Source organism: Gorilla gorilla, chromosome 13, assembly GCF_029281585.2.
Source record: "Gorilla gorilla gorilla isolate KB3781 chromosome 13, NHGRI_mGorGor1-v2.1_pri, whole genome shotgun sequence".
Taxonomy (NCBI): domain Eukaryota; kingdom Metazoa; phylum Chordata; class Mammalia; order Primates; family Hominidae; genus Gorilla; species Gorilla gorilla.
The window spans coordinates 69851892-69857282 of record NC_073237.2 but is presented as its reverse complement, the minus strand read 5'-3'; the positions used below and the strand labels follow the sequence as shown (position 1 = coordinate 69857282).

Sequence of the window (5391 nt, the reverse complement as noted above, 5' to 3'; positions counted from 1 at the left end):
GTCTTTCTAGCATCATTTAATGAACCGAATGTCTTGGGATCATTGTTAAAATCTATTGGTCACACATTCATGGATTTATTTCTGGGCTCTCTATTCTGTTCCATTCATCTATATGTCTGTTTCTTTTTTCTCAGAATGAAACATTTATTGGGCGTTTATGAACAGAAGCCAAGTCAGGGATGGTACCAAGACAAGATGGTGGATCCCTATGCCATTACCCCAACCTCCCCAGCTCAGGGCTTATATAGCATAGGGAAAGGGTAATGTGGTTAGGATTCTGGGTCTTGCAGTCCACACAGTTGGAGTTCCCGCATGTTTCCGATCAACTGCAGGGCCATGGCCTCGCTTTGACTCCTCAGCCCGGACTTGCTCTTGCTGCTCTCGCATGACTGCAGGCTGGCCAGGATCTGGCTCTCCATGGCTTGAACCCAGGCGTCCCGCTCCTCATACGTCGTGGCTTCAAAGTGCCACATTTGGCCAGTGAGGGGCACAATGATAAAGTTTTCTTCTTGTCCTTCAGCAGTGCCGGACAGGCCATGGTCTTTTAAGTTGTTGGTGCTTTTCTTCCTTTGGTGCTTCTTTCTGTTGGCCTGAGGAGAGTGGGGCGTGTGGAGCTTGGGGCTGGTGGTGCTGGAGATACTGGGGCTGGAGCATAGGGAGTCATCCAGCCCTGTGTCTGAATTGGGTGAGATGTGTAAACTGCTCATGTCCTTGGTTAGGCCATTGGTTTTAGAGCTGGAGATGCGCGCACAGGCAGATGTGGCTAGGAGTGGCCTCTTCCCTGGGACTTTCACAGTGGTTCTCCCAAGGTCAATCTCTTTACCATGAATATTCTTCATGTAATCATGTAAATTTGGATGGTAGGTCAGCACGCCATTGTCACACGGGGTGACATATTTCTTTTTCCATTTCTTCAGCCATTTGCCACTTAGCTTGAATAGCATGTCCTGTTTAATGGGGATGGCTCTGCCGCTCCTGATGCTGTCCGCACGATTCTCCAGGCCTTTCTTCTCTTTGTCTGGGTTGCTCCCTTTCTGAGAGGTAAACAGGTTGGACCAGCGCTTGGACTGCTTGCGAACGGGTGTGGGTGTGTTGGCAGTGGGAGGAACATCGATCCGAAGTTCCTCCTGGCTGATGCTGGGAGTCGATGGAATGGAGGAGAAATAGTCACTTAAACTCCCACCTCCATTACTTGTCTGGCTGATATGTACAGTGGAAACCGTAAATAAGTATAACCGTTCATCAAATATGCTCCAAGAAAAGCACAGGGTAGTTCGTTATTTGAAGCCGTTTTCTTCTATGAGTTCTATACAAAGCCTCAGTAGAGTGGGTCCCATTAGCAACCAAGTTGAACAACTTTTATTTGCTGACTGAATGTAGATACACCTGAATTGTTGACTGCTTTTGTAACTAAACACTCCTCTCCTGTCTTCTAATGAGTGGTCATTTTTGTCTGTAACTTGACCACAGCAATCCCTGGGGCCCTAGCTCTACTCTCAATGAGGAGTTATGGCTGTATGTCTTGAATGACACCTTAGGACCATCCTGCCTCCACCTCCTTCTCCATAAAATAGAAACCTAACTTTTCCCTGAAGCTCTAAAATGATGAAACTTACCAACTCTCTTTTCTCCCTTCTGTTTCTTCCTTCCATGGTAGGGACTTTCAGATTTTCTTTCTTTTACTAAAAAAGCACTAAATATGATCTTGTCATAAAAAATTGAGAGCCATAAAGTGGGGTACCACAGTCCTAATTCGATAAAGATGAATACTCACCATCTAGCAAGGAGTATGTGCCTGACAGTGTCCCCACTGTGCTATGCTCATTTAACCCTCAGAAACAATCTCATTTTACAGATTTTACAGAAGAAGTTGAAATGGAGAAGGTAAGTAACCTCCCCAAGGCCACATGACTGCTAAGGGTGGGGCCACAATTTGATCCCAGGTAGTCTGAATTCCCCAATTCCTCAAGCAGGATTATCAGAAAGTGTATTAATCTGTTTTCACACTGATATAAAGAAATACCTGAGGTTGGGTAATTTATAAAGGAAAGAGGTTTAATTGACTCCACAGTTTCGCGTGGCTGGGGAGGCCTCAGGAAACTTACAATCATAGCAGAAGGGGAAGCAGGTCCCACTTACATGGCGGCTGCGCAGAGAGTGTGAGCATGTGAAGGAGAAACTGCCAAACACGTGTAAAACCATCAGATCTCAGCTGGGCACAGGGGCTCACACCTGTAATCCCCGCACCCTGGGAGGCCAAGGCGGGTGGATCAACCGAGGTTAGGAGTTCGAGACCAGCCCAGCCAACATAGAGAAACCCTATCTCTACTAAAAATACAAAAACCAGCTGGGTGTGGTGGCGCATGCCGGTAATCCCAGCTACTCAGGAGGCCGAGGCAGGAGAACCACTGGAACCCGGGAGGCAGAAGCCACAGCGAGCCAAGTTCGCACCATGGCACTCCAGCTGGGGTGACAGAGTATATGTCTGTTTCTATTTTAGCACCATGATGTTTTGATTACTATAACTGTTTTCTGTTTTCAAATCAGGTAGTGTGAAGTCCCCAGCTTTGTTTTTACTACTTTTGAATGAACCATATGTAATTTTGAAATCAAATATAAATACTTTTCTTTTATAATGTGATTTTTTTAGCATATGCTAAGAGTAATCTAAAAATTATTAACTATGCTATTTAATTATTGCTGAAAAGATGGCTTAAGAATGACTACTGAGAAATAAGATTTTTGGAGATATCAGACAATATTTCATATAAGGAATGTATAGTACACGTGTTTCTGCAAGAGGTACAATTATTCAATTTCTTAAGTAGTAAAATTGAGAGTTAATTCGTCTTTGGATATGTGGCTATGTGGTATAAGTCTGTGGTAGCTGACTGTTTGGAAATGCTTTATCTTACACTTAAAATGCTATATTCTATGAGTCTTCAATTATATGACCATGTTGAAATAGGCCCAGAACTGGTATCTTAAGTAAGATTTTGGCCCAGATAGTTGTTCCTTTTGTTACAGTAGGTAACTAGTCAGACATGAGCAGGGCAGGAGAGCCCCACCCCCCCAGCAATGTCAAGCAACCATCAGGTGATGGTCAGGAGATTTTTAACTGTCGCTTTAAAATAATAATTGGTCACAGTGATAGGGAAGTGCTAAGAAGGGAAGGGCATGGTCCCTTCCATGAAATGGAGTGGGGAAGGGAAGTGCTGGGTAGAGGAGGGCATGGTCCCTGGCTAGGTCTCCATCCCTGGGCCTGGGCCTGTGGACCTAGGTAAAGACAGGCATATTTGTTTTCCTACCCAAATGTTGCATTTCCCAAAACCACCCTGGCCTGCCGCGCCCCTATCTTGTGCCTACAAAATCCCCAAGACTCTAGCAGGCAGACACACAGGTGGCTAGATGTTGAAAGGAGCACATGGACTAGCAACAGCATGTTGGCGGGCTACCGATAGGCAGAACAACACAGAGTTTGGCTGGGGCAGGCAGAGGAGAGCCTGGGCCACTGAGTGGCCTTACTCCAGGGGAAAACCTTCCCACTCCATCCCCTTCTGGCTTCCCCCATCTGCTGGGAGCTACTCATTAAAACCTTGCACTCATTCTCCAAGCCCAGGTGTGATCCGATTCTTCCGGTACACCAAGGCAAGAAACCAAGCTACAGAAAGCCCTCTGTCCTTGTGACAAGGTAGAGGGTCTAATTGAGCTGATTAACACAAGCTGCCTATAGAGAGCAAAACTAAAAGCGCACACTGTAACACAGGTCCACTGGGATTTCAGGAGACGTAAACATTCACCCCAGACACTGCCGTGGGGTTAGAGCCCCACAGCCTGCCTGTCTGTATGCTCCCCTAGAGGTTTGAGCAGCAGGGCACTAAAGAAGTGAGCCATGCCCCCAGTGCATGCCCTGTGAGGGGGACAAGGGAACTTTTCCCGTTTCAACAGCTGGTGCCAGGGGAAGACAGCCTCCTACTAGAAAAAAACCTGAAGGTGGTAATCAGCTGCTTCCCAGTAAGATTTCAGGAGTTGGGCATGTGGGTTCACACATGCACACTAGAGGCAAAATGGCAGAGTTTAACCGGTATATGTTCTTATAGGAACACTTGATTGGTAAGGGAAGAATGCCTCAAGTGAGCATGTGTAGAACTCCAGTAAATGTTCTGCACATGCGGCCCTCCCAAGCTTTGACAGTCCACTGCACATGTGGACAGCCCACCCCAAGGGAAGAATCAAGGATGAAGTAACACAAGACCACGGACGCATGCCAGCATATTAAACCCCAAGTCAAAGCTCACATTGCACACTTGATATCTCAAGGCACCTACTTAGCCCTCTTCCAAGTGTACTTTACTTCCCTTCGTTTCTGCTCTAATTTTTTAAATAAACTCTCACTCCTGCTCTAAAACTTGCTTTGGTTTCTTATGCCACCTTATGCCCCTCCATCAAATTCTTTTTTTCTGAGGAGGCAAGAATTGAGGTTCCTGCAGACCCATACAGATTCACCACCAGCAACACTTTCTTGTCCAATATAAATTTGGACTGTGATGGAACCTCTTCAGGCATGTATTTTATTAAAGCCCATTAATTTTCATTATTGGTCACCAACAAAATCTCATGCTTCAGATGTTAGGCAGCAATGTAAAATATCTGCACTCTGGGTTTTTTCAAAAAATATAACCTTGAAATATTTGCCTTGTAATGCTTTCCCAAAACTGAGCTATAAGAAATTGCATTATGGAAGATTGCCTGAGGTCCATGCCATCATCTATTGCTCTAGGGCAGTGTTTCCTAAATTGCATACAGTTGAACACTAATAACTATATACTAATACATGGTTCTAAAAACTATGTTATAAAAACAAACAAAACAGTTCAGCAATGAAACAACAAACAGACAAACAAAACTAATAAGATGTATTGAACAGAGTTAAATAGGTTGCTTAAAAAAGGGTAGTTCAGAGCCCCAAATAGGTTCATGTTTACTCTGCAGCCTGAAGAGAGGATTTAAAGGGTTGAGTTTCACACAACGATCTGGTGGAACCATCTTATGACATTAGTGTTCTGTGGATTAAGCTCTGGAAAGACTATTTGATGCTCTAAATTATTCCTTTAGATTAAACCAGAATGACATTCTTGGACCCCATTAATTTGACAGTCATAAAATACATGTTTACTCAATTATACATCAGCGTCCTTATCACTTAACCCAGAGGATGTTGAAGCTGCATGAAGTTAATATTAATTCAATACTAAAAATGTGTCAGGCACTGAACTAAGCACTTCACAAAACTCACCCAATTTTTTCCTCCCAAGAGCTTTAAAAAATTAATATTGCTTTTCCCCATTTTACATATATAAAAAAAGACCTGTTAGTTAAGCAGCTCGCTAG

The 5391-nt window shown here is 44.2% G+C and overlaps 1 pseudogene; it reads right to left on the bottom strand.

Moving 5' to 3' along the window:
• Positions 1 to 214: 214 nt before the first annotated feature.
• On the bottom strand, positions 215 to 5046 carry LOC101137619 (arf-GAP with GTPase, ANK repeat and PH domain-containing protein 1-like; annotated as a pseudogene).
• Positions 5047 to 5391: the final 345 nt, after the last annotated feature.